Here is a 21,797-nt window from a genome sequence, read left to right as displayed (position 1 = left end):
TGAAGTGGTAACTCTAAAGTGGAGTACATGACATTTATGAATCCTATCTGATACTAGCATGCAAAAACGGAGCTAGACTGTGGAGAGGACAACACAGTAAGCAAGCCGTTGTTTCCCACACGATATGTACATGTGGCTATTTGCCACTCATAAGTGAGATTGTTTCTCAATGGTTACTCTCTAGAAATGGTTTATCTGGGCAGACCTCTTCACAATGGCAATTGCTGATGTGTCCTAAAGGGTGTTTTGGTCTACTTGCAACAGGAAAGTGAGTAGGTTTGTATGAGCTGTATGATCTTATTTGCCCCCTACCGTTGGCTTTACGTGCAAAGTTCTTGATGCAGAGGGTCCAATCGATATGGTATTAAAGGCAAGACCATGTCAACAAAACAACCGCTGTAATTTTGTTGAGTAAATGATTGAAAACAGCAGCCCACGTGGGAACTGTGGGGACTCCTTGTCATATGGCATACCATCATCAAAGCCCCTTCTGCACTGCTGTTGGGAGACACCACTTGAAGACAGACAGACAAGTTACGACTTTGCTAATTTGCCCTAATGACGAGGAGCTTGGAAAGCCAATGCAAATCATGGCCTTTAGCACACTTACCAATGAGCAAAGCAGCTCACTGCAGAAGTTATACTCTATCCCAGCCTAACTATCTGGGCTAATCTTTAGAGATACAGGAAGGGGAAAAAGCAAACCAACAATTTCGTCCATTGCGGTGGCACTACCCCTCTCCTGGCCCTGGCACGCCAGCCTTTCCAGAACTTAAACTATCTTTCCGCATAACTAAAAGGCCCCTTCAGGGCCCTCATTCTTCCCCTACAGTGGGGCGGCAATTGCCTCCTCGTTGCCCACTCCCGCTCACACCGTGGTCCCCTTACGCCACGTCAGGCAGGGCCGCTAAAACACTCCTCCACACCCCCTGCTCTGCGCGCCCTGCCAGCCATCCGTCCTCCGGGGCACCGGCCCCACCAGCTCCCTGGCCCAGCTTTCCGGCCCTCTGCCGCGCCCCCCTCACCCCACCTCGGCGCAGCTCAGCCCCCACGACGCCTGCTTGGCCACTCTTCGCCCTCGCACCTGGCTAGCGTCTCCTGGAGGAGCTCCTGCGCCCTCTCGCCTGGCAAAGCCACGCCGGGCACCCGCCTCTCCGCCTCGCCCGGGGCTCCGCCGCCGCGCTGGGCGGGGGGAGGCAGCGGCCAAGGCCTGCGCGGCCGCCCGGGGAGGGCAGGGACCACGCGGGAGGAAAAGCAGGCCCGGCTCGTTCCTCCCGGCCCACTTTCTTTCCGGGGGGCCCCGCCAGCCCTCCCGCCTACCGCCCGCCTTGATGAAGGGCGGAGGCGGCAGCCGCTGCAGGGGGCGGGAGCGGGGGGGGGGGGAGGCCGCGCCAACGGCCGCTGGTCGCGCGGGGGGGAGGGGGGCGCCGCCCCGCGCCAACGGCCGCCGCTCGCGCGAGGTGGGGGGGGAAGAGGGGGCGCCGCCCCGCGCCAACGGCCGCCGCGCGCGAGGCAGCCCGGCAGCGGCCGTTGGTGCGCGCGGCCGCGGCTGCAGTGATTGGAATGCGGCCGGGGCCCCGCCCCACCCCGCTCCGCAGGGACGGGCCGCGCCGCGCCGCGCCGGGAGCGCCGTGAGGGACGGAGCCTGCGCCGTGCCCCGGCCCGCCGGCCCTCCCACCCCCCGCCTCCCCCCGCACACCCCGCCTTCCCCGTCCGCCCGGAGCCGCCGAGGCCGCGGGAACGGCCTGCGGAGCGGAGCGAAGCGGGGCGCGGGCCCCCTCCCCCTCCGCCTTCGCTCGCCGCCGAGGAGGATGAGGAGCCCCCGACGCGGGTGAGTGCGGGGGCCGCGCCGCGCCTGCGTTGCCGCCGCGGAGAGGCGGGCATGTCGGGCCGTCGCGGGACGCCTTGCCCTGGCCCGGCGGAGGGGAGCGGGCGCCGTCGGGGCTGGCTGCCCCCGCCGCCCCGCGCCGCTGCCCGGCGGCTTTCCGCCCCTCTGCGCCCGCCGGTGCGGGCCGCCGGGCGCCGCGCAGGCCGCGGGTCCCCCCACCCGCCGCCCTGCCCCGCCGCGGCGCTGGGGGCGCTGCGCCGGCCCCGCCGCCCTCCGCGCCGGCGCTGGGCCGCGGCCGAGGCCGAGGGTGGCGCGGCGAGGCGCTGCGCTGGCGCCGGGCACGGCGCCCCTCGGCCGCGTTTCGGCGGCCGGCTGCCCCCGCGGCGGGGTGGGCGCGGGCGGGGGCCGGCCCCGGCCCCGGCCCCGGCCGGCAAGAGAGGCCCCGCTCGCCTCAGCCAGGGGCGCGCGCAGTAAGAAGCGTCGTCCGCCGTTCGTGCGCGCTTGGAGCCAAGTTACGCGCCGCCTCGGTCGGCCTGTTGCTGTCGGGTTATACGAAATAAGGAACAAAACTCTTCCCGCAAAGAGCGCTAGTCGCTGGGCCTACCTTAGAAGTTTTACTTGGTACGTTGACGGTAGAGGTCTTACGGAACAGCCGAAGGCTGTGCTGTTGAGTTGCGGTGTTCGGTGTCTTCCTGTAACTGATTGCAAAACCTAGGGAAGACGGTTAAAAACTTGCATGGCTCCCTACGGCCCTTTAGTTTTGTGAAAGAAAGTGAATTCGGCGGCAAAGAATGGCATTAAAGTGTGTTTCCGTGGAGCAGTCACCTGTCGTTTTGTGCTGAGGTTGTAGGGTGATTCTTTCCAGTGTGGATTGACTGCCTGTCTGACTCTTTTCATTCTCTGTGGACAGGTAAATATTTAGTGAATTCTTCATCCAGGTAGCTTCGTTGCAATTGCTCAGAGTCTGTTATCTGTAGGGATGAAGAAACTGCTTTTGCAGATAAGAGGAAAGTCATCTGTTTCAAGAAAGTTGCCTGATTTGTAGTAGAAACTAGTACTGGATAAAACATTGCGTGAGAGTAATTTATAGTCAGATGACATTGCAGTCTGCATGCAAAAAAAAATCTCCGTGTTGTGGCATTTGTAAATTGTTGGCAGTGTATTTGTCTCTTGTTACTGTACTTATGTTCCTTTTGTAACCTTTTCTTAAATTATTCAGTAGATTTAATTTTGTTATGTAAGTGCATGTCTGTGTTTCATATATATTTACATATAGGTGCACATGCATACGCCACAGTGGGCTTTGAGTTTTAGTCTAAGATTTTTTGTTGAGGATCCTCTCGCGTAGAGGTAAGGTTCAGCAGCCAGACTTAAGTATGTCCTATGGGCTCCTCAGTTCCCTTGACAGGGAATATATGTGGCTGGAGCTGCATCCTTCTTTCTAAAAACATGAAGTAATTTAGGTTGGACGGGACCTCTCGATGTTATGTGATCCAGCCCCTACTCCGTGTAACTTGGATTTTACTCATTAAAAGTTGTGCTTAACGGAATATTTTGCAGTTAGAGCTGCCACGATTTCTTGAAGTCATTGTAGAGAAACTAACTCCTAATGTTTTTGACGCTGCTTTTCAAAATCCTTACAGTGAGAATTGTGTGCTTTGTTAGGAGAATTAAAAATACTCAATATGGTAGAGTGTGTAAGCAATGTACCTACTGCTTTCTGGCTTCCAACATTTAGGAATCAGGAGTCTAAAATGTAGGTAGCATAACTAAAATAATTAACTTTATTCTTTCTGGTACTTCCTGTAGTTATTGAACTACTCCCTTATTTAAGTATTTTTTAGATGTGGATTTTAATAGCAGTATCCAAGTTTGAGAAAATAAAATGTTGACCACATTTGGTATTAAATATTGTGCCTTTTTGGATGTGCCATAAACTAGGTCTGATAATTTCTTTTAAAATGGACAAGTGTTTGCCATAGATGAGCTTTACTGGAGTATTATGCCAATAAAAACAAAAAGGATTTTGAAGAAGTAATAGATAGCTTTGTCTACTTCCTGGAGTGCTGAAAGGCTAGCACTTGATGGATTGCTTAGTGTTGTGGGGTTTTTTTGTTTGTTTTTTTTTTAAGTTAGGAAGTATGTTCTTATGCTTCTCCAAGAAGCAAGATATAGATTATGCAATTATATAAAGATTAATAAAAATATAGGGAAGGATTTGCTAAATATTCACTATTTTTATAACGACGGATTAGTGTAAGTTATCTTCATATTTTAGAAGAAAAAAAGTAGTGTGAAAACAGTGATGTTAAACCACTCTGAATCGAGGAAATCTCTCTTAAATCATTCAATATAATGAAGAACTTCTGCAGCTTTCTAAGGCATTGTGAAGCGCGAATATGTTACAGCAGATAAGAGGAATTCAATAGGTGCCCTCATAGAAGGGGTCAAAGAAGAGATACTAGCGCTTGCATGACTTTTGATATATCCAGACTTTCTAAGAGAAACAAACCCTGCCTCTCCAAAGACCTTGAAAACAAAACAAATCAAAAAGGGAGGTGGGAGCCTGCCTGCCTTGTTTGTCTTTGTGGCTGGTAACTTTTCTGATGAGGACAATATCTGTTTCCAGTAGCAGATGATGGCTGAGCATAGCAACTTCTTTGGCAGGGTGTTGAAAGGTGTAGATGGATAAATGAGACAAGATAGTGCGTGTGGGGTGCGGAGCACATTCAAAATGTGTATGTTTCTTCTGTGCTTGTGTAAAGGGTCAGCTGAAGATCTGCCCTTTCTATCTTGGCTATCTGGGAAAGCGCTTGATATTTCTTGGCTCCTCAATAAACAGGAGGCATATCTTCAGTGCTGGGGTCTTACTTCACCCACCTTACTGTCTTCTGCAAACAAATGACAGAAGGAGCTCAATAATTTAAAGGTATATCACTTCAGAGTTGGAATATTTGGACACTGGTGCAGTTCTTGCAGCTTGTTTCACTTGTTAACATTCCTAACCTGCAGAGTATAGTGTTGGGGGTGGGGGGAGAGGGAGGCTGAGTGCCTATATGTCTGTGTGCATGTCTACCTGACAGCAAACTTTTCCTTTAGCTGATGGAAATTTAGTGGTTCAGTTGTTTTTGTTAGATAACGTCTTTGGCAGAATCTTCACTCTGTTTCTTCTGCGGTTACTCTACCAAACTTTTTCTGATTATCCCTAGTCATGGTGATGTCATTGAGTTATCGTGTGTTTTGTACAGTGTTTAATGCTTTAAAGGGAAAGCAAAGAATTTCCTTTTGCCTGTTTTTCTTGCAGTTGCTTAAAGGTTACAATTAAGTCTGGGGAGTGATTGATATTCTCAGACAAAATTAGAATAGTTTTGCGTATTCTGAAAAATGTGTCTAACTGAAAACAAATGTAAGATGTTACCTGCTATACTGCAACCCTTTAAAAATAATACAGAGACGGGAATAGGTGATCCTTGAAATAAGGCAAAGAGCTTGAATCGTCACTTAGTTTATTCTCATTGTAAAGAAAGTGCTGCTTTAACGTTCTAAATGCTCTTAATAAAAAGGTAGACAAAATTATTTTGTGAGGGATTCAGTGAGAAAAATATGTTTAATGTTCTTTACTCTAGATATCTAATTGTCAAAAGCTTTAGTGTATAGGGTACAAGCAAATAATTGGCCTAACACTGACCAGGAAATAGACTAGGGAACAAGTTGCCAGCTTTCCAGCCCCAAGAAAACAAAACTAAAAATTACTGTGCTTATTTTCAGTAGAGAATGTCATCCTTCTGCAAGGAGGGTAAATTTTAGTTTCCTTTCCTTTCTGTGAGGGACTATGTCCTGACTGATAAGGCAGTAGGTTACAGCCACCTCCTAGTCCAACTGTTGCACGAGGTGGAGTATCCTAATAAGTCGTGAAAATCTAAAAGACCAGCATATACTGAAGTGTGTTGTGATAGGTTTATGACTAAAATATTTTAGACCATGGTATTTTTGGTATATTGAGAAGACTGAGAACTTTATGTTATTGTAGTGATAAGATGCATGAGTTTCTGATTATGACCCCATTGTTCTGGTTTTGCACAACTGTTACGGTCAAATCTTTTGGATTTATAACACAATTTTCTTCTTTGCCAGTTTCATAATAGGTGTCCTGTAGTTGCCCTTCTACTTAATTTGAGTCCTATGGGTCTCATTCAACTTTACTGTTTTACAATAGTATGGTTAATAAATATTGGGCATAACTCAAAAAAAGTACGTGAAGTAGGAAAATAAATTCTGCTTCATGGTTGTGATCATGGATCTGCAATATATGAACTTTATCAAAGGAAAAGCAACAGCAAAGATTTATTTATGGTGTAGTGTGTTATCAACTTACAATTTTTCCAGTGACATCTGTTCCTAAACTGAAATGGATTGGCTTGATGGAGCACTTCCAGAGAGTACCTCAGTCAAGCCAGTTACTGAATTCGTTGATGTTTGTGTTCGTTGGGGGAAAAGAAAGTATTCTGATTGGCACTAAGGGTAGGTACTTCATTTAAACACTGTAAAAGGCTCTGATTTGACAAAATCTGTGAATAGATGCACCCCTTAAGATGCATACCTGCAGTAGGTGGCTGAATACTCTGATACTTTTTTTCTCCCCAAAACAGAGAGGCAAATACGGTAATTTTCAGTGTAATTTTAACGTTACTAGCTGGCTGTGCATTTAAAAAGAAAAAAAAATATTACTAATCTGGCTCAGGAGTACTGTAGTATAATTTACTTCGTATGTTGTAACAGAGCAGCAATACTTTTTACAAAAATTTGAAGTCACTTTAATGTTCTCAGTTTATTCAGATAATTGCTTTACGTGATAACTTCAGTAGACTCCGTTAGCGTAAATGCAGAAGCAGGTCTAGCCATTCTTTGCGCCTGTATTCCCTCAGTTCACCTTCTTTATTTAAAGAAAAAAGTAGCAATGTTATCATATTTTGGCTGATAAAAGTACAAGCAGATGCAGCAGCTATAAGACAGAAAACTATCAAAGAATATCTCAAAAGTCATGCAGCAGAATACACGCCTGTTTCATGAAGGCTATTTCCTTTTCACTCTTGCAACTGTTGAAATTTCGTCTTGTCTTTATAGTGCTAACTATTTGCAACTCCTTCTCATTTGAAAAAGTTGCTCATAGTCCTTCAGACTTCCTCAGTAAGACCAAGACCCGAAACTTTACTGGAAAGCAATGGATAGACTCTAACTGACCTTTCTAGGATCTAGTCATTGGAGGTTTCACTTTTACGGAGAATGAATTTTCTGTTCATGACTGACTTGTTGTACAAATCAGCACATTATACCCTCAAAATCAGAATTCAGAGACGTAAGAGTGGTGAAAAGGATAACAGAAGATATAATTTGGCACATAAGTTCAAATATCATGTTCTAAACTAATTACTCTTTTTTTCCTTGTTCACTTGGAAATTCAGAATATGGTTGGGATGCAGGCACTGTCCCATGCTGCTGTGCAGTGATGCAGGTGGTTTGAACTGGAAGCATGAACAGATGTCTTACGTTGGGAGGGATCATTTACCAGGAAAAATAGATACTGGAAATAATAAATATTGTATCATCTTGCTGTCCTCTCCCCTTGCCAATAAAAGAACTTCAAGAGTAGTATGAGAACAAGAGTAGGTTATAGCAATAAGGCAGAGTGAACCTAAGTGATTCGGAAATATGGATAAAGAAAAACAGGTGTTCTGTAGTACATATTGTACATAGAGTACATATTCTTTTTTCATGGAAGAGAAATTCATCTTTTACATAACTGTTTGGATTAGGTGTCAGAAATCCTTCTGTACCATTTCCTGTGCTTTCCTAGGAAGAAACCTCACCAAACCAGACCCTGACCTGGAAAGCTGAGCATTAATTACAAGACAGGATTGGGATACTGCAAAGGGAGGCACTGCTAGCTAATTCAGTGCAGCTATTCCTCGTAGACTCAACACCCAAAACTTGGAATATCTTCAGTTCAGGCTCATGCAGGGATTTTACCAATAACCAAAAATGCAGGAGTAATACTAAGTGTTAGGTGAAGTTGTCCCTGAGGATGAGTATTCAGGAAATTTTATTAGAAATTTTAGTTGTATTGCTTTGAAGTACTTTTAAGAATTGGTTTCAAATGTCTCCTTTCTTGAAGGCAAAGCAAAAAATATATTTCACAGTTAAAATAAAAAAGATCCTTACTGCTTTTTTGATTTATATATTGCCATATTTTTAATTTTATATTCTATATTTACTTATTCAATACAATTTAATCTTTTTACAAAAATGTTCTATAGAAGATGTTATAATAGTATTCTGTAATGTGTGCTATCCATTGGGATTGAAGCTTGCGCCTTCCCTCACCCAAGCAAATTGAAATAATGAGCTTAAAATGAAAATAAAAAGGATAGATTTTTTGGGGGGCCAAATCTCTGTCCCATTGGCAGAGCTGGACCAGTGATCTTGCTATTCCTAACTTTCTTTAGAACCCAAGGTATGAAGAGAAGTTTAAGACAGTGTTGTTGATGCCCTAGTCTACTTTGGTTAGATGAATGCAATTTTTTTGAACAAAGCTAACTCCATTTAAACTTTGTCAGTACTACTTTTGCATGAATTGATTCTTTACTGAATTAATTTAAATTGACAGCCACCGATACTGGTGCCTGCTAGTCTTAATGTGTTTTGAAATGCTCTCTTGGTACGCGGTGAGCTAAAACTCTTTTAGACTCACAACTGTAGTTAATTTAATACAACTCTCTTCAGAAAGAATCAAAAACTGTTGTTCTGCTCAGAGGTTAGGGTAGAGGACTATGGCAAAGTGTAGGAACAATCCTATATAGCTGATATATTCTTTTGTTTCCTGCTCTGAATACTTCATGGAAGGAATGTAGTTAAGGGGACTTGCCAATCTGGGTTAAACCAGGAACCAAGAAATAAAACCCAACCCAGACAGGACAATTTTCATTTAAACCCGAGCCTCTGTTGAACTGTCTGTTTTTGTTCCGCCCCTGGCCCTGCTTCACTCCCCCACCTCTCTTCAAATTCACAAGTTTTCAAATGTAGAGATGTTTCTAATTTAGAAAATTATTTTGGCGTAATGAACTAAAACAGAAAGGAGGGAACTAAACTGAGGGAGGTCAAAGAACAGACGGAAATAGAAAATCTGAAAACATCTAGTTTAAAAAAAAATACCCTTGAAATAATGGAATCTAAATGCTGAAATTATACATCTGCTTGGCAGCTGTGCATTCTAGAGCCAGAAGTTCTGCAGTAGAAATGGCATTAGTAGACTTTTTCTCAAAGTTTCAAATACTGTTGTATAATATTTACATCTCTTTGTAATACTTGAGGTAATAGTCTTAGAAATTAGGGGGGAGAGACGGGGCGGGGGGTGGAAGGAGGAGGTGGTAAGCTGACATAAGAATTACCTTCTTTGTCCTTAAGCATCTATATCGCTTATGCTTGTTCACTGCGATGAAGTTCTTCAATTCTCTTTGTTAATGACTCTTTATCAGTGTCTTTTAATTTCTGCTGACTTAATTCAATAGGTGAGACTGGTTATCAGAAAAATAACCAAGTAAAAATATATGAAATGATGGTGCATTGATCAAAGGAGAGAGTTACAAATGAACAAACCAGTCTCAAGTATTTTATTTCCAACAATGGCTGGCGTTACTGTTTCAGAGGAAAGTACAAGACAGTCTGCAGCAAACAACTGTGGGATTACACCACTCTGGAAGTTTCTTTCTAAATTCTAATAAGCAGAAGCTAATTAAAACTGTAATGCCCATTAAATAGGTTCCTGTATAGCCACAACATGTTTCTATACAGTATCTTAGTGTTTTAGAGAGTTCTAGTATTAGTTTGCTTAGTGTTTTAGAGAGTTCTAGTATTAGTTTGAAAATGTCTCTAAAAGTTATTTAGCATGATATAAAAACAGGTAGTTTTTCATTTTCCTTTGTATTCTTTCTTCTTTGGACTGTTTTGCTGACCTTGGTATTTATCCAAGTTGATATTGAAATCTGCATTTATTAGAGCAAGTCTTTGAGCAGAGGTTAGTTGATGTGTGCTGGTTCATTTACTGTAAGAGCCTGTGATGTTTTTTGCTCCATAAAAAGATAACCAAGGTAACTTTTGCTTCAAAGAATTTTAGCAAAAATTTTGAAGTATAACATTACAAGCAGTAACATAAATGTCTTGTTTTTCATAAATGTTGAATATAGGTTTCAAAGTGTATCTGTTTTTGGAAGAAGTATACGTTCACAGGAAGATTTTTTTACCGTGAGGACTTGGAACGACTGAAGGTAAAATAATTACCTCTCTTCCAGGTTGCTGTCAATGAGCAAAGAAATTCTGGGTGAATTGAAAAACCTGGTGGCAGGGCCTTTGAGGATCTGAAGGACCAGAAATAGGGCTTGGGGTAGGAGGAGTGGGAGGGATCAGGTAAGGGGAAACTCGATGCAGGGAACAGCGATAGGATGGGTTGGTAGCTTTGGAGTGGATGAGCCACAGAAATCATGGGCAATAGAGAGGGGACACCGGGATGCTTCCTGTACCTGAGCCCCCCTCTAACAGGCTTTCTTACTTGGGAGCAGGATATACAGACAACTCTTCATCTCCTCTATCTGTATATAATTGCACCTTTTTCCCTTTCATCCGTACTTGTTTTCCTCTCAACAGTAGGTATCCTTCCATTGTTGTCACTTTTTATTTTCCCTGCAGCATCTGTGGTTTGGTCACAGTGTGAAATGAGGTTTCCAGCTATTAAAGTTTAGCTAGTGTGATATTTCCCTCAGCACAGGCAGTTTAATGTGTTTTTTTGATTCTCTGGCATTTACCATCCGTACATTGTGGAAGAGAGTGAAAACAAACAGAAGAAATTAGAGGTCTACATACAGTTGCAGGCTGCAGTCTCATGGGGATGACTGGAGTGCTGGAATGGAATACAGACCCTCCAAATGCTGGAATACAGACCTTCCAAATAGGACAAACTGGGAAGGTGAGGAGGGGAGTTCCCCTTTATGTCAGAGAGCAGTGGGAGTACGTGAAGCTCTGCTTTGGGGCAGATGACAAGTCAGTTGAGAGCTTAAGGATCAGGGCTGGCAGGCAGACCGGGTGACATTGTGGCAGGTGTCTCTGATGATGTTCTGTGATGAAATAACTGGCTTGGTGGATGAGCAGAGACCAGTGGGTAGTGTACACCTCTGCTTTAGTAAGGCTTTGGAAACTCTCTCGTAACATCCTCACAGATAAACCAATGAAATACAGACTAGCTCAGAGAACAGGGAGGTGGCTTGAAAACTGACCGACCTGCCTGGCTCAAAGGGTTGTGATGAGTGGCCTGAAGTCCAGCTGGAGGTCAGTCTGTAGCAACGTGCCCCAGTGGTTGATACTAGGACCAGTACTACTTCACATTCCCATTGGATGATGGGACGGAGTGCATCCTCAGCAAGTTTGCAGGTGATGATACAAAACCAGGAGCAGTGATTGATACACTAAATGGGTGAGCTGCCATTCAGAGGGACCATGAGAAGCTGGAGAGATGGGCTGACTGGAAGGTCATAAAGTTCAACAAAGGGAAGTGCAAAGTCCTGCACCTGGGGAGGAATAACTCCGTGCATCAGTACAGCCTGGGGACGGACGGACTGACTGGAAAGCAGGTTTGAAAGGGGCCTGGGGGGGTCCTGGTGGACAAGCTGAATATGAGCCAGCAGTGTGCCCTTGTGGCCAAGAAGGCCAGCAGCCTCCTGGGCTGCACTAAAAAGAGTGTTGCTGGCAGGTCAAAGTAGGTGATCCCCCCGCCCCTACTCAGCCCTGGTGAGGCCACGTCTGGAGCGTTGAGTCCAGTGCTGGACCCCCTAGTACGAGAGAGAAATGGAGCTCCTGGAGAAAGTCCAGCGAAGGGCTACTAAGATAACGAAGGGACTGGAGCACCTGTTGTATGAAGAGAGGCTGAGGGAGCTGGAACAGCTCAGTCTGGAGAAGAAGCAGCGCAGGGAGAATCCTACCAGTGTGTACAAATACCTGATGGGAGGGTATAAAGAAGACCAAGCCAGGCTCTCCTCAGTGAGCACAAACTGAAATGCAGGTAATTCCATTTAAATATTAGGAAAAAAAACTTGGAACAAGTTGCCCAGCAGGGCTGGGGTGTTTTTGTTCTTGGAGGTATTTAAACACAACTTGACGTGGTCCTTGGCAGTCCGCTCTATCTAGCTGATCTTGCTTTGAGCATAGGGGTTGGACTTGGGGGTCTCCAGAGGTCTCTTCCAACCTAATCTAGTCTGTGAGTCTGGTATGAGTTTGTGTGTGTTGATTACCGAAGCCTTTTTCTAATCTAGAAAAATCTAGGTATTTCTTTACATTCTTTCTTCCCTATATCCTTGGCTTTTCTTTATATTTCTTTCTGAATTTCTTTGTCAGTATGTTATCTTTCAGCTTGTCCTTTCATTCTTTTTTTTTCTTGTCTATTCTCACATTATTTGCAAGATTTGTTTTATTTTGTTTCAAGTTGAATGAGTGATAGACAGTAGAGCGTTGTCTCCAGTCTCCTGCCTCTTTTATCATGTGAGCTTCCCCCCTTCTCCGTTGTCCTGTTAACTTGATTTGGCCCCTTTTACAATATAAGGGATGACAGATGGTAGGTTTAAAGCAGGCATTGTAAAATGTGGTGCTTTTTCCTTCACAGTGAATACTTCTGTTGAAGAGTTAATTTCAGCCTCAGCCACATATTCTGAAATTATCATACAAGTTTGGGATTATGCAAACTCAACCTTTAATGGCAATAGTATGGTGACTTGGATCCAGTTTTAGATTAGGAAGTCCTTAAATCACTGACTTCTGAAAGGAGCAAGGGTATGCTGGGAAGGATTCTGTTTTTCCTTTCTTTTCCTAAGCATCTGATACTAGCCATTGTCATAAACAAAATAGTCAGCTAGACATCTGGTACAATTCAGTATGCTAATTCTTATGCGTTTTATCACGCTAACACACACACCCGGACAGGTCAGCTGCTCTACAATCAGTAACGTCTTTAACAACTACTTTTTTTTTTTTTCCTCCTTTTTTTTAATATATATTGCACTGGCTTCTAGCTGCCTTTGTTGACACATTGTCCCTTTGATTTGGTTTAATAATAGTACCATCAAGCATCAAGTGTTTTTAGTGTCCATGTTTTTCCTGACCTTTTTCTGTTCGGATATTTTATTTTGCTTAGTGTGGGAAGACTGATAGCGTCATCTCCAAAGGACAGCAGCAATACAGCCAGAAAGACTGGCACTGATGTCTATAATGAAAAATCTGCTAGATGAATAACTAACTAGCAGATTAAGAGGGCAGTTTAATTTTACGGATAAGCAAGCCTAACAGCTAGCTGCACCAGAAAGGCCTGTTGTACTCCCTTTTCCCACCACTCATATGCATGCCTCCCCTTTCCTTTATACCGGTATTGGTAGTCTTCTGATGCTGAAGGAAGTTAAACTGGCAGAAAATTGATACCTTCCCCCCTCCTCCCCCCTCGGCTTCACTTTTTGCCAATCTAGCTATCGTTGTGGAGGGCAGGACCAAGTATCTATATTGGCCTACAGAACAAGAATGCCCTTTCCTAACTGCAGCTTAGCAGTAGTGTGATATTCCAGTTTGTGGGCCAAGCTGCAGTTTCCGTGTTTTGGAATGTTTTTTTCCCCAGTAGTTTGAACAGTAGTGCTCCTATGTAACTTTTTAGTGTATAGTGAGTATTCCCCTTCCCTCCCCCCCCCCCCAAGCAAAAAGGGGATGAGCAGAAACTTTCTACTATCCTATCTTCACATTTCTCTTTGTTTTTTTCCTTTTTCCCTTTGTTCTTTTCCTTTTTTTTTTTTAAATAGTTTTGTTCAGTGTTTCTGACTGTGGTGCAGCATGTAGAGTTTTGGATTTTTGGCAAATTCCTAATACGCACCTAAAACTAAGAGAAGCTCCATATTTCAGCGTACTGGAAGATTAGATGTTTGGTAAGGTTAGGATGGAGTGGATGTCATGCTATTTCGGTTTCAAAGGTCTTGAGCTGTGTTAATGTCCCAGAAGTGAAGGATGTCATGATCAGAAGTGTTCAGTAAACTTGTGCCTGATAAGCCCAGTCAGTATGCACCTGCTGACCCGCCTATGAAACACTGTGTTTGGAACCAGAGCATGTGGGAGGGAGGCAGGGAGAGAACTGTGGTTAGAGGAATATGTGTACGAGTCGGGAAATGAACGTACTGCAAAGGACAGGGAGAGTGAAATCATACAGGATATGGGGAGAGAGCTGGGGTAGTTATGTTGGGAGAAGGTATATACCAAAATCGAACATAGATCTGTAGGAAATCAGGCCTGGCTAGGTCTGCTGCTTGAGGGATAAATTGTCTGATGTGAGGTGACTCCTCCCTGAACGAAGAGAAAATTTGAGATGAAAGAATCATTTGAGGTCTAAGAACCAGAAATACCGTAGATACTACTTTGGCTTCATTGCCAGGGCAGAAGGGATCAATTCAAGTAAGTGTTTGTTCTGTGTTCCTCGTGTGACCTAGGCTTAGGTAGAAAAGAGAGAGAATGGCACAATAAAATCTTTACATAGCAGGGGCGGATATAACAACATATAGCCTATTTCTAAATCCAGGTAATTTTACCCAGTAAATCAAAAGGAGCTTGAAGTGACACAGAATCTAGCAAGTGAAATATGGATGCTCCTTTCTGTGCGTTAGGTGAAGCTGGCTGGTAGCTGTGAGTGGACAAAAATATTTGAGGATGAGATACAGTATTTTAAAATGTATTTTGCAAACAACTGCTGCAGTTGAGGTAGAAGGCTAGCTTTTTGACAATGGACATAATGGAATTAAACGTCAGCTTAACAGTGCAGATGGTATGAGAGAATAATCTAAAAATACGGTGTTGAAATGTGTGACAAGGTCATAGGAGCAATGATGCAGCTACATGATTATATATTAGTATGTATGCAGTCCACGTTCCCCCACCTACTGTACCATTTAATAGTAGAAAACAGATTCCCTATGAACTGCGTGTTGCAAATTGACTTGTTTTTGAAAATCCTGATTTGCTGAATGCTGCTACTTTGCACTGAATTTCTATTATCATCCAGAAGTTGTGCTTTTGGAGGAAATATTTTTTTTTCCCCTCATAGAAGCAAATTTGCCAGCACTGTTGAAGCTTTAGCTACTCCTTTAGAATGCAGTTTTTTAAAGTATATTTTTAAAATGACTTTTATTTAAAAGAATAATGTTAGTATCTCTGTCAGAAGACTGTTTCTCCACTCTTGATAACAGTAAAGTATAGGCATAGTTTCTTTTGGTTAGGCTGTCTGAGTTCAATTATAGTTCAGTGGGACTGCTTGCACCGAATTATGTTAAAGATTGATGTCTAAAGTTATTAAAACGATTGGTAACATTCACAGGTGTGTTTCTCATACGAAATGAAGCATATTCAAAAGGTTACTTACTTTCAAATGATGCCTGTTGGACTTTGTGTTGCAAATGCACCCAAGATTACCACAATTCAAAGACCTTATGGAATGTTTTCCATTTTTAAATCCCTTTTAACAGCGGTTTTGTAAGGTGTTTTATCTTTTCTGCAGCTATTCATTGTTTCCCTATACATATATTTTTCTTTAATACGTGGTCTGCAGCTTTTGAAGGAAGTTTTGATTATGAAAATATAAAAATTGTTATGAGCAGGTATATTTTCTGACACTAATTTTCATTTATTAAAATAAATTGACAGTGATGATGTGACCCTGTTTAAAAAAGGGAGGGGAGAATTGTGTAGAATATCCAGATCAAGTAACCTAAAAAAAAATTCATTTTAGACTAAAAATTTGAGGGAAAAGAGAGATTTCTAATACTTCATATTGTTCTCCCTTTGCAGTATAAGTTTCTGGGAGTTGAGGGTGTGTGGCGTGTGTTTGTTTTCCAGGGACTGGTTGTAATTTTTGCTGGTGTGAAACCTGTGTTGAGCTCAAGTACCAAAGACATTCTTGAATGTCTTCGTAAAACATCACATTCATGTTTTCAAATTGCTCTTTTGAAAAGTATTGCATTAGCAGAGACTCTTCTGTAAAACATCTGTAAATCATTTTATTTTTAGCACAGTCTGACTCCTGTTGAAGCCTTCAGGATTATCTTATATTTTTAGTGTGGCCTTAATGTTTGTTAGGCAGAGGGCTTGCATGCAGTATGCCAGTAACAGGTTGCCCAGGTCCAAAAGACAACCTCTAGAATTGGGAAGAAAGTTTAGGCTTAAAAAAAGAAAAATTATCACAACTACAGGGAGGATGCTTATGGTTATATAGGCCTTCAGAAAAAGAATTGGCACCAACAACTGTGTGAGCTGTTCAGTAGCTGTCCAGTAATCATCTTTGGTCGTTTGAGCTTCAATTTTAAAGCATAAACATGCTTGCTGTTCCACTCGTAGACAACCATTTAAAATATTTTTAATTGCACCAAGTGAGCGTTATTAAACATACTTTTAAACAAAAAAAAAGATGATTTACTTTAGGATATTTGGAGCTTTTTCTGTTACCTTGAGGTTAATACGGGAATACTGAGTAAAACTGAAAAAACTGTCAGAAATTATGATCTTTCTTTGAATTTTGGTCGTCTGATACCAGCTGATACCAACTGTAAGAATGCATAATTTCCAGAGATGAGTAACACATAAGAGCCATAGTAGAAGTTCCTTTTGGGAAAGATTTAAAAGATCTGGAGTTACATAATCTGAAAGAAGGAACATATAGTAAATGATGCATGTAACTTCATTAAACAATTGTATGTTGTCTTTGTAAAACAAGAACAAGAGGTCTTGCAAAAGTAAACCAATATTTGCAGTAAATAAATATTTTTAATGCATGTATAAGGTGGTAGTGTTCTGTAAGTATCAAAGGCATCTTACTAAGATTTTTATTTTGCTACATAAAGATTACCCCCCTACACGCGCACACACAAACATTTTGCCTAGAATATAAGGGTAAAATGGTTAGCTGTCAGTTTTTTATGGCATGAAATAACCAAGGTTAGTCCTTTTTTTTCTTTCTTTTTTTAGTTCATTCTTTTGGAAATATATTAGAATATATTTCAGGGGGATTATTTTAATCACCCTACCTTGCCTGCTCTAGGTTCTGTTCTAGACTTTAAGTCTTACGGAAGCCCCTATTAGAGTGGTATTTAACTTCCTCAGGGGGTTCTGAGCTTTTAACATAAAAATACTGCTTCAATTCAACATCTCTTGACATTTAAAAGTTATTTTTGTACTTGGGAACAGAGGAAACTGTGTGGCTTATGGATGTCTCATATCTAAAGATCCTGAAGCTCCAAATTTCCATTGCTGACTTCTTAAATAAATTTAAAAATCTAGGCCCAGAGACTTGATGACAATTAAGAGTTTCTAGCAATCTTTATTGCTAGCAGAGATGTATTTTTACGTGAATAGAATGGTTCTTCTGATACAATGTAAGCTGGCAAAAATTATTTTCTTGGTAGAGTTGCAGAAGAATTGCCATGATTACCAGTGCTTTGCAGTGGTGTGTTTAGTTAAGCCAACAAAAGTGTAACCCAGCTCCCGTAGAAACTACCTAGGAGAGAATCAATGTGAACTCCTCAGACCTGTACTGATTCCCTCATGGTACTTTGACCACTTTTTTCTGGTCACTCTGTTCCTGACTGATAAGTGTTATTCTATGTAAGGAAAATTGCAGGGGGAAAAATGTTTTGAAGTTGTTCTTTCCCTCTTCTTATGTTGTGCTATTACTAGAATGATTGAGAACTTATTTTCTTCAAGTCTTTGTTCCTGATCTGATAGGATAATGGGATCTTATTAATTTCACTGTGTTCGGAATGGTAAAGATGCTTGCTATTTTGTTTACAGCAAAACATTTAAATATTTGTTTTGAATACCAACAGTCTTACTCATGCTACAAAAATGTTACCTTTAGTGAAAATAGATGGAAACAGTTTGTGTACCTATAAGATTGGCTTATATATTGGCTTAAAGCACAACTACTGTGTTCTTTTATTATGTGCGTCTATGTACTTAACGTTAAAACTTAGGATTTGTAATATGGTGGTATCATAAATAAACTATATGCATATAGTTTGAAAAATTAAATGAGTTCGTAGCAACATTGTCCCCTTCATTTGGGCTTACGTAGTGGCATTGTGCTGGATAAGATTCTATCTTATTTGACTTATGTGGATGTTTTGGTTCTGGTATTCACAGTTTTTGTAGATGAAAAAGAACAAATTTTTATTTTTACATAGTATTTATTCCTTGTTTCTGGATAAGAGCCCTCCTGTTTGTTTCTGTGATTAGCAAAAGTAAAGTTGAATTTGAGTCAGGGTAGAGTTGAACTAATAATTCAGACCTTCATGGCTTAGCTAAAAAGTAATTGTTCCCAGAACCAGAATTGCTTTTGGCTTGCAAGCATGCTCTTGTTAACGGGAAATAATGGGGTGTATCAGTTATAAGTGACAGATCCAGAAGTACCGTAGGCTCGGTTCCTCCATCTTACTTCAGGGAAGAAATATTTTAAAAGAATAGTTTTCTTTCCTGTTTCAGGAGAGCGTATGGGTAGATCTGTTCCCTGCTAAACAGTGCTGAGATGCCATTTTAAGAGGTTAAATTACTTTCTAAATGTTGCTGTGAAGGAGGAGGGAAGGGAAGAGATCAAGTTACTCATTCTGCATTCCAGAGCCTACCACTGCACTTGAAGGCTGGAGACATGTTGGCGAAACTAGACTACGCAATTGCCAGTCATCTCTAACCCTGCCCCCACTTAGAAAAGAGAGACCAAAAGAGATTTTCTTTAAAGGGGGCCTGAAAAAGGGAAAGCAGTTCTTCTCAAGTTCTTTTCACAGTTGCTTCATTTTGTGGCAGTTCTTACCATTGCAGTCATTGTAGATGTAAGAAAGACACGACCTCTTCTGTTATTTTCTGAGGATTTCTTTTTTTGATCATTTTACTCTAAGTAAACATAAGAATTTATTAGGAAAAAATGGTATTTGAAGTATTTTTAAATGTCTGATATCCTTGTGTCTGTGTTTAATTTTGCTTCATTCTAACAGTATTTATATGGATTTTCTGTAAACAAATTATTGTACTCAAAATATTTATTTGAGAGTTAGAAAGCTAATTATATGTCATACATTTATTTCCCTCTCCTCGTCTCATTTTTCAAGTGGCTACTAGATTTACAATACTAGGAAAATTCTATGTGTGGGTGTTTATCTTTTTGATAAAGATATAGGTTTGTGCATTTTGCTTGTCTTCGTATCTCTTCTCGTGCATATAAAGCAGCGATTTGAAATAATGTGTTTCAAGTATCTTACAGTTCTCATTTAATGTTTGTATTGCAGTGGTGCTCAGTGATTCCTTTGAGGAACAGTGCCTGTGTATTTTGTGCATGGTTTCCCTCCCCCCCCCCCCGCCTTTTCTTAAAGCGTCCACCCTCAAAAAAACTGCAGTAGAATATCAGTAAGGCTTTTTATAATATAACTGTGCAAAGTTTCAAGTTGACTTTGGAATGGAATGCTGTGTGGAAATGTTATTGTAGCCAGTATGGCCTAAAGATAGAGCAGTGTCAGCTTGTATCTACTCCTTTAGGGTTATTAATATGTGTCCAGTATGCTTCTCTGAGGCTGCATAAATATTTTCAGAGAAAGGAAATTAAGGGGGACATACTAAGTTGAAATCCTGTCCACGTTTTTGACCTATTTCTCTATTTTAGTTCGGCTTGTAAATAATTCTGCCAATCAGGTGTTCTTAACTTCTGACTTTTTTTCCTCTACCTTTTGTGTGAGACAACAAAAATGAGATCAGTAATGACTCTAGACTTGCTTCAGCAGCAAAGTACAGCTTTATTCTTGGGGTGTCTCATCAAAGACAAAAGATAGCACATTTATTGGACCCTAAATGATAGATACTGTAGATCAAGTCCTGTGAAATGTGCAAGATAGATAAATTAACTGCAAAAATATCTTCTGTAGCGACTGGTTGGAGTTGTATTATTTGTGTTTTTTAAAAAAAAAAAAAAGCTGTTAGATCATGAGATATTTCTTCATGGCGTGTAACTTCTATACCTCTTTGTAGCAAAAGAGGTAAAATGATCCTGGTTGTGGTTAGCAATGTAGTTTTTCTCTTGTCAAAGGAATTCCTTTTATTCCTTTCCCTCCTCCCAAAATAAAAGCAATCACCCACTGAAATGGGGACTCCTATGTCAAAATTCTCCAGTTGTTTTAGTTAGCACAAAGCACTTAGAATTTTCATCGGAACAGGATACTCTTTCTGAGTTGCTACCACTTTATTCCTAAGCTCCTTTCAAACCGAAGGGATCAAACTGATTCTTTCTGCTTCACTACAGTGAGTCTTTTCTGTCTTCTACCTCTCCTAGAAAAAACAGTCTTTGGCACAGGTTAGAGAAAAAATTTTTTTCTGCCTTAGCCTAAACATCAGAAACCTCTTCTTGACTCGTAACTATCCACTGCACAAGTTTAAAATCTGGATATAAACTTTTTAGGAAGACTGAATTGGCCCTAAGGTTAATTAAATTTGACTTTAGGAGTAAAAATGAAAATGATTCAATTTCTCATTTTCTTAGGAAGACTATATATAATAAAAAATAAATGACTAAATCACTTCATCTACTCTTTGGTCAAATTTTTCTTAGTGTTTGCGCAACTCACTGTGGCCTGTGCTGTATTTCAAAATGTGATATTGCTGGCAAAAAATGTATTTATTCCAAAAAGCAGTATGCAGCAGATGCAGCTGCTGCTGAGAGATTTTAAAGGAAACTGATACCAAAAAACTTGTTGTTGTTGTTGTTTCTGTTCCAACGCGTACATCTATAATGCTTTTCATTGCAGTTCAGATAGATAGTTTCACCATTTTCAAGTTGAGGTCGGTCACGCTTTGTAATGCCTGGAAGCGAGGAAAAAGGACTGTAAATGCATACATACTGTATTTTGCTTAGACGCTTCAGTGTCTAAGTTCAGGAAATTTCAAGCAATCTAGCAGTGATGGTAAAGTTGCTATCTTGAGATCCAGGGTAAATTAATGGATGCAGAGCTCTGTGTAAAGCTGCAACACCAACACCTGACTTCTGCCTTAGTTGAAATAGACTGTAGCTACTACTGTTGTGCTGTATGTTAACAACAAACAGATCTGAATTATGTTGCTTCCGCCCACACATGCTTACTTTGTAAAATGTTTGCATAGATCTTCATAAAAACACTTTCTCTTATGTGCTGTGACAAGCAACAAAACTACGTTGGCACTAAAATGACATGGTATTTGAGTGGCATGCATGCAAATAGGTGATCTGTTTTATGTTTCTAGTATTGCTTTTTCTTTAAAACCCTCTCAGATATTTGTTCACCTATCCAATAGGGCAGTGAGAGATACTGTCCAAAAAGGTGGTCCTGCACCTGTCACTTTTTTTTTTTTTTTGTTATATTCCATCTAGCAATTGGGTTGACCAGGTTAAATCATTTTGCTGTGTTCTGACAGAAAACCAACCTGTTCCAAAAAAAAACCCCAAAACAAAACAAAAAAATACATCACATCAACTATTTCAGGAACTTCATCCTGTGGTTACATGATTACTAGCTCTGGTCTAAAAGGGGAGGGAGAGAAAAAAGAGTAGTGGGACCAAGACTAAACCTTTTGGTTTTGGCTCACCATTCCACTGAATTAGAATACAAATCATAGCCAGCAAGTTGAAGGCACAATGTGTCCAGTTCTGGGTCTGCCAGTCCAAGAAGGACATTGACCTAATGGAGTGAGCTCCAGCAAAGGGATTGCCAAGCACAAGACGTATAAGGAGAACCTGAGGGAGCTGAGTTTGTTCAGCTTGCAGAAGGCTGAGGGATGATATGTTTGTTGTCTTCAGCTACCTGGTGGGTATTTTAGAGAAGGTGGAGCCAGAGTCTTCCCAAAA

The 21,797-nt window shown here is 41.4% G+C and overlaps 1 protein-coding gene and 1 long non-coding RNA gene across 10 annotated transcripts in view; one reads left to right on the top strand and one right to left on the bottom strand.

Annotated features, from left to right (window-relative positions):
• Positions 1-1,349, bottom strand: part of LOC104151248 (uncharacterized) — a 31,792-nt gene extending 30,443 nt beyond the window's left edge. The window contains exon 1 of one of the 2 annotated variants that reach the window (XR_011142243.1): positions 1,085-1,349. This is a non-coding gene — a long non-coding RNA (uncharacterized lncRNA). The remainder of the gene's footprint in view (positions 1-1,084) is intronic. The other variant, XR_011142242.1, reaches the window with a different exon arrangement.
• Positions 1,350-1,622: 273 nt separating this feature from the next.
• BMPR1A (bone morphogenetic protein receptor type 1A) overlaps positions 1,623-21,797 on the top strand; it is a 93,600-nt gene continuing 73,425 nt past the window's right edge. For 5 of the 8 annotated variants that reach the window (XR_011142239.1, XR_011142240.1, XR_011142238.1 and 2 more), the window contains exon 1: positions 1,698-1,831. The gene's annotated coding sequence lies outside the window, so the exon portion shown is untranslated. Of the gene's footprint in view, positions 1,832-2,430; positions 2,450-21,797 lie in introns of those variants that run through there. The other 3 variants (XM_068950695.1, XM_068950693.1, XM_068950694.1) reach the window with 3 other exon arrangements.

Source organism: Struthio camelus, chromosome 7, assembly GCF_040807025.1.
Source record: "Struthio camelus isolate bStrCam1 chromosome 7, bStrCam1.hap1, whole genome shotgun sequence".
NCBI lineage: Eukaryota > Metazoa > Chordata > Aves > Struthioniformes > Struthionidae > Struthio > Struthio camelus.
This window is presented reverse-complemented; position numbering and strand designations above follow the sequence as displayed.